Below are 6,894 nucleotides of genomic sequence, written 5' to 3' on the forward strand. Positions count from 1 at the left end.
CCACACTGTAATGAGGTCCTGCGCGTCCCGCAGGACCTCATTAAAGTTATTTCAATCAACCAATCCTTTCTTTGTCAAAAAAAAAAAAAAAACCAACAGTCAATTAAGCGAAACAAAGCAAAGCAGAGGAACATTATTTGTTGTTTGTAACTCTAGTGTAATGATACTATTAGAGGTGAGCACGGGCTCCGGGTAGCCCGAAAGCCCGAGCCCGACCCGGCCCGCGGGCCGGGCTTGGGCGGGCCGACGTATTTTCACCTCGGACCCGGGCCGGGCTCGGGCTACTTGGAGTTTTATCGGGCCGGGCTCGGACCCGGCGCAAAGCCCGACTCAAGCCCGAAATATGGAGAATGAGCGGGAATTGTTTTCCAGCACGCATACAGCGCCTTTTCCGCGACTGCCTTTTATCGCTTTTTTTTCCATTCGCTACTTTAAACAAAAGGGGAGCAGGTAAAGCACTGCCTCTGTTGCACTCCGACAAACAGAGAAGTAACACCACCTGAGCTCGTGAATTAGATTTAAGGCCAAATCCCATATGACTGAAAATGCACGCGACAGCGACGAGCGACCCGACGTAGATCGCCTTCGTGCAAGCTGACGCTTGCATGGGCATACCCCATACACGTGACGGCTTTGGCGAGCGAACTACATTGTTGCTGGTATGAGGCCGTCTACTTGTAATTTGTAATCTGTGTAATAGAGACTGTTCGTCGTGTGTTCTTTGATCATATTTCATATGCTCAATAAAATGCCAAATTACCGGAAAACGATGTTTTGTTTTCGCAGCGAACCTTCAAAAAGCCGGGCCGGGCCGGGCCGGGCCCGGGATTGTGTATTCGTACGTCGGGCCGGGCCGGGCGGGCTCGGAGCCCTTTGCCGTCGGGCTCGGGCGGGCCTTCGACAAAGTTGGCGGGCCCGGGTCTGGCTCGGGCTCGGAAATACGGCCCGTGCACAGCTCTAGATACTATAGCCCAAATTGAAAGCAGTAAAATGGACGAAAGAACATCCTTTCCGTCAGTGGGATCCAAACTCGCAGCCTTACAAATACGGCTACGAGTTGCGCTGTCTAACACTCCGAGGGATCAAACGCGCATAAATACCCGACGGTGTGGACGAGGGAGCGCCCTCCGTTGTAGCTCAATTTTTAGAGCATCAGACGCGTAATTCGAAAGTATGCGTTTGGATCCCACCGACGAAAAGGGTGGCACCACTAAATAAATGCTAGAATAGAGCGCTCAACAGAAGGCTGGTATGCAAACTCGTTGCCCACAATATTGTGGCTACGTTGCCGGCTTACATGTAATCTATTACGTACAATTTCGGTTCCTCCGACTCGCGACTCATTTTAATTTTCCGACCGAGACCGAATGTCCAACGAGACGGAGTGTCCAACGAGACGAAATGTCCAACCGACACACAATGTCCAACGAGCCTGAATGTCCACTACTGGACATTCCGTCTCGTTGGACATTCAGGCCGCAAGCGTAGTATACCGAGGGGGTGGGAAATGGAAGCGATGGTGAGGAGCGACAGGAGGAGGGGGAGAATACAGCATAGCATAGAAGAAATGGAACGAAAGGCAGAGAAACAATCAAAGCAAGTGAGAAATACACAGAGAGAGAGAGAGAGAGAGAGAAATAAACAGACAAAAAGACAGAAACAGAGGAAAGAAAAAAAATTTTCAGAGCACTGATAGCCGCGACTACAAAGCGCGTGTTCTTCGGGACATGTACAATGACATTCGCAACTACCTCTACATGATATTTCTGGCAGCAGTGCTTCACAATGTGAAGTGAGTGAACACGTTGTTTCAAAGCCAGACAGTGGACCCCTTGAAGCTTTTTCAAGAACTAGAAAATCTTTATATAGATCTTCTAAAGCGCATATTGAAGCCGGCCGTGTTACGGCACAACTCCAGCGGTGACCTGCTCTCCCTGAATTTAAAAAACATGGAGGGCATCTACCTATCTCTGAACAAGCCGACCTCGGAGCAGCATTTGCAGAACGGCTTGAGGCAAGTGGATTACCTGTCCAGGAACAGGCCTGCATGAGAGAGCAGTGTTTAAATTTTTTGCAGAAGATGGCAATGCAGCTACAAACGCGCATTCCAAATGCGACATCTGCGCTTCGCAGGCTTCAAGCTATAAGTCCGGAAGCAGTTTTGGGGCCCAATGCTTGCCGGGATGTCTTCAGTTTGCCGTCATGCTTCTTTGGCATCTCCAGGAACCAGCTGGAAGCAGAAGTACGACTGCTTCGCTCTGCATTCGCTACGACTGAAACGAACTGCTGCTGGTATATGCCCCTTCCCAGTTCTCGCTGCTGGAGCCATCAGGATCTTAACACTCTCGGTTTCGAATGCAGAAGCGGAAAGAGTATTTTCGCAAGTAACGTTGACTAAAACGGAACTTCGCAATAAGATGAAGCTGGACCTATTGGAGTCCATCTTAAGAATTAAATTTGGTCTTCGTTTGCAGCAAAAGACGTCAGCAAACTACGTCGTTCCGGAGGAAATTTTTCGCCAAATGACGGCAAACTATTCTGGGGCTTCCAGCGTTTACTGATGTTCCTTCTGTGAAACCCGGTCGGGGTCACGTACCTATGGATATTTACAGCCGAGAAGCGCTTACGCGGCTTGTGTGCAATAAAAAAATTATTTATTCAGGCATTATTCAGTGTTCTCGGTGAGCGTGTTCAATAAAAATTATTCCTCTGTAATATTTTACTTGATCAAGCTGTTCATTTATTTTATGCCTTAGACGCATCGGATTGACACGTGTAGATATAAGTGAGTATAAGAAATGTTCAGTGGCGCCCGGTAATATTAGTTCACATTTAAAACAATAAAACTCACTAATGATTGGTTTCTGTAAGAGTTCTGTCGTTTTGCGTTTCATAAACATTTTAATTCATATATGTGTTGTAAAGATTTCTACAAATAACGCTTTCGTGCTTTTCATATTTTACCTTTAAATTGAGTGGACAGGAATGGAAGGATATCATAAGCGTTCCCTTCATAATGGTAACCCTTGCGCCTCCAAGCCCTTCTCGCGGCTTGTCGGAAAATTCGGCGCTTCAAGCACTGCCATGGTGAAGCGAGTGATGTGACTGGCCTTGAAAAATAACAGTATAATTGAATGGGTTTGGATAATATTGTACTCTACGGTGCTATAAATAACTGGAAATTTTTATAGCTGGGTATGCCCAAATATCTAGAGTGGCGACTTTTTTGGCGAAATTTGAAAAAAATATGGCGACTTTTGGCATGTCTTTTGGCGACTTTCACTCGAAAGTCACTGGCAACCCTGGCTACTAATACAAGTACACTATAGCAAGGTACCCACTACGCCATAAATCACAATGTTTGTGAAGTTGGGAAGCACTTACTAAGCCATTATTCGTCATTCTGCGGAGAAGCGAGACACCAGCTGCACGCCTGTAAGGCATTATGTGCACTTTGCTGACGCGACGACTGATGGCGATGAAGAATTATGGCTCAGCTCTTTGTAATGGCTTGGAAGCTTTAAACGGCCCACCAGTTATGCAATTTGCATTGGGTGACGCCCGGTCGCTATTTCCCTCTCCCGTCATGCTGTATAACATACGTTGACCTGGGATAGAGAAGGGGAGCGAAGAACTTTACTGAGACCCCGAGGAAAAAATTGGGGGACCCTTAAGCTTCGCCTTTAAGAGTTGAACGCAATAGCGAAACCCGGCCCCTAGCGCGCACTTCAACCACTAAGTGCGTACTTATTAATGTGTATTGTTGCACACACACACGCGCGCGCGCTAGTCGTACAGGTTTTTGATCTAAAGCAAGAGCCGCATGGCCTCCAAGATATACGCCGCGCGCTCGCCATCTCGGAGGCCATGAAGAATCTCACAATGCCTCACAGATGGCAGCACACTATCTAGCGTTTGCTGTTTGCTTGTTGATATGTTTTCCGCTAGATGGACATAGTTGTCCATATTTAGAGCTGTTTGAAAGTTCGTGTGTGTTTTTAGCGGCGATGGCTGCACTATCTCGGCCTTTTTCGACATACTTTGATGGCCTTCAAATGCGCCTACAAATCGCCGAATGGGCTCGTTTTCGTCGCGACACCTGTCCAACAAAATGCGTTAAGGAGACACCTTCCACTACATGGCATTTATGTAGTGCTTTTTTTTTTCGAACTAGCTGCAAGTACCGTCGTGGCTTTGTGGTAGGACACCTGCTTGCCACTCGAACGGCCCGGGTTCGATCCTCAATGGCACCGAAATTTTTATTCTTTATTTTATTTGCTTCTTTCTCGATTTTTCGCTCACGGTCGATTTTTCGCTCACAACCAACGGTGCCGACGCCGACAGCGGAATTTCTGCTACACGAGCTCTCTAACGCTATCGCGTTAATAGATCATGCGCTTATTGGCTTCCTTGGCAACCAATACAAGTGCACTTGCGAGGAACCCACTACGCTAATTTTTGAGAAGTAGGGCAACAGGCACTGTGCCATTTTTCGTCCTTCTAAGGAGAGCCGTGGTACCTGCTAAACGCATGTAAGGCATTATGCGCACTTTGTTGATCCTGTGCCCGATGACGATTATCGCGGAGCCCTTTGTAATGGGTTGGAAGCATTCAACAACCTACTCGTAGCGCAATTCGCATTGAGTGACGCCTGGTTAGAGAAATTCGCGTTGCGCGACGCTTTGTGCTTATTTTACTTTTTTACCACGCTATATTGGATATGCTAATGTGGTTCCTTCCCGACATGAAGCCTGCATAGGACCTTTTTGCAAAGCAGTTTCAAGCACCGGCATGGCTCAGAGGTTGAATACTGGGCTCCCACGCCGAGGGCCCAGGTTCGAACCTCGTTCCTGGAATTTTTTTTTCTTATTTCGAGCGATAATGGTTACGGACACCGGCGGCGGACAACTACGGCGCCAAAAACAGCCCCTGAAATCATCTCATAACAGCTTTCGCTGTAAAACTAACCGACGATTACAATACTGTCCAGGCCCGTAGCCAGGATTTTTTTTTTTTTTGGGGGGGGGGGGGGCACTTGCTGAAAGCCTTGACTATTTGAGAAAAACACCTATTTTCATTATTTATTTTTGGCAAAACACCTACTTCACCAAAATGTCTGGGGGGGGGGGGGGCTCCTAGGCCCCGTCGCCCCCGGCTACGGGCCTGATACTGCCTAATGTGAATTCTGAACTCAGCTTTATGTTGGGGCAACGCGAACTGTATTGAAGTTTGGGCTATCTGCAGTTGTAGCAATGTAACATTCGTTACATATTACCACAGAAACTGCCAGCGTTCGAGTGCTACGCACACCGCTCTGTGCATTGCAGGCGTCGCAAGCCAAGAGAAACACCGACAGCCCCGTTATGACAAGCAAAGCCAGCCGCAGCGCACCTGCCAGCCCTGCATGTACACGAGCTCCGGCCACGTTTCGTGTTGGGGCAACGTCAACTGTGCTTGAAGGTTTCACTATCCGCAGTTGTAGCAATGTAACATTCGTGACATATTGACACAGAAACTGGCAGCGCGAAACGCTGACAGCCCCGTTACTACAAGCGAAGCCAGCCGCAGTGCACCTGCCAGCCCTGCATGCGCACGAGCTCCGACTTAGGGGCCAGTGGCTCGCGATATCCAGAGACCGCGTTCGCTCTATCGGTTACGCCAATGGTGACGTGGTCGTTTGCACAGCTGGTCGCCCTTTAGCTGTCCTGCCGAACAGGGGCGTATAGCCAGAAATATTTTTCAGGGGGGGTTCAACCATACTTTTTGTATGTTCGTGCGTGCGTTTGTACGTTTGCGTGTATATATAAGCAAGCAAAATTGAAAATTTTCGGGGGGTTTGAACTAGAGCACTGCACGGGCCGTGATTTTCGGCGCGGGCCCGGCCAGGGCCCCTGAACTCGTTCAAGTTTACCCGCCCGAACCCGGCCCGAACCCGAGAAATAATTTCGCCTACCCGGCCGGCCCGACCACAGATCAGGCCCGACTGAGGCCCGACCCAGTAATCTAGGTGGTGTTGCCCGAACATGGAATCGACAGCAAGGTGTTTTTAAGTATAACACATATCTACGCTTTGTTGGCGCATGTTTCGCTAACAATTATACTTTAACCTACGATAATTTATTGTAAGAAGGGGCTCACGATGGAAACAGTTGAGCGGACATACTGTGTAAAATGAATGTTTGTTCGGTAGTGGTATACTGTACCCATGCATTTTTGCTGCAAATACAATGGGGATCATCAAGAGCGTTTTGTATAGGGTATCGTAGCAAGGAAAGAGATTTGCAGCATGAGTTCAATTTCGATAGGGATCGCAATAAAAACAGAGGAGACAGAGAACAGAACGCTCTCTTCACTTTGTTTTTATTGCGCTCTATTGGAATTTAAAGCATGCTCTCACGACAAAGCCAATCGTGCATCCTCCCGGATATGTAGCACCTGCCTTCAGCATAGTAGCACCTTGCCACAGCAAGATAAATAGAGGAAGAAAGCCAGATTTAGTACCTTGTTGTAAATACACTAATTTAGATAAAAGCTATAAGGAACCGTGTGCACCACGTGTACTCTTAGAAATACGCATAAGCATGCCGAAAGGAAGGAAAAAATATTGGTCATTGCATTATTTTCATATATCACACCACTGCTGGGACATACAGCTTATAAGTTCTTTGCTGCATATTTTCTAGTTTTAATTCTTCGTATGTAATTGTGTAATAAATCTAATTATCAAGAGACACCGGCTTAAGCACGCCATGCGCTCTTGCATCACATATCCTGCCGCGCTAAAGTTTATCGCGCTGCTCGGCGTCGGCAGTCTTTTTTCTTGGCTTCCACCACTGGAGCAAATGTAGGATGCCTCTGTAGAGCTCTGTAGAATAAATATAGCTGTCCAGCTCA

Source organism: Rhipicephalus sanguineus, chromosome 2, assembly GCF_013339695.2.
Source record: "Rhipicephalus sanguineus isolate Rsan-2018 chromosome 2, BIME_Rsan_1.4, whole genome shotgun sequence".
In the NCBI taxonomy this organism is placed as follows: domain Eukaryota; kingdom Metazoa; phylum Arthropoda; class Arachnida; order Ixodida; family Ixodidae; genus Rhipicephalus; species Rhipicephalus sanguineus.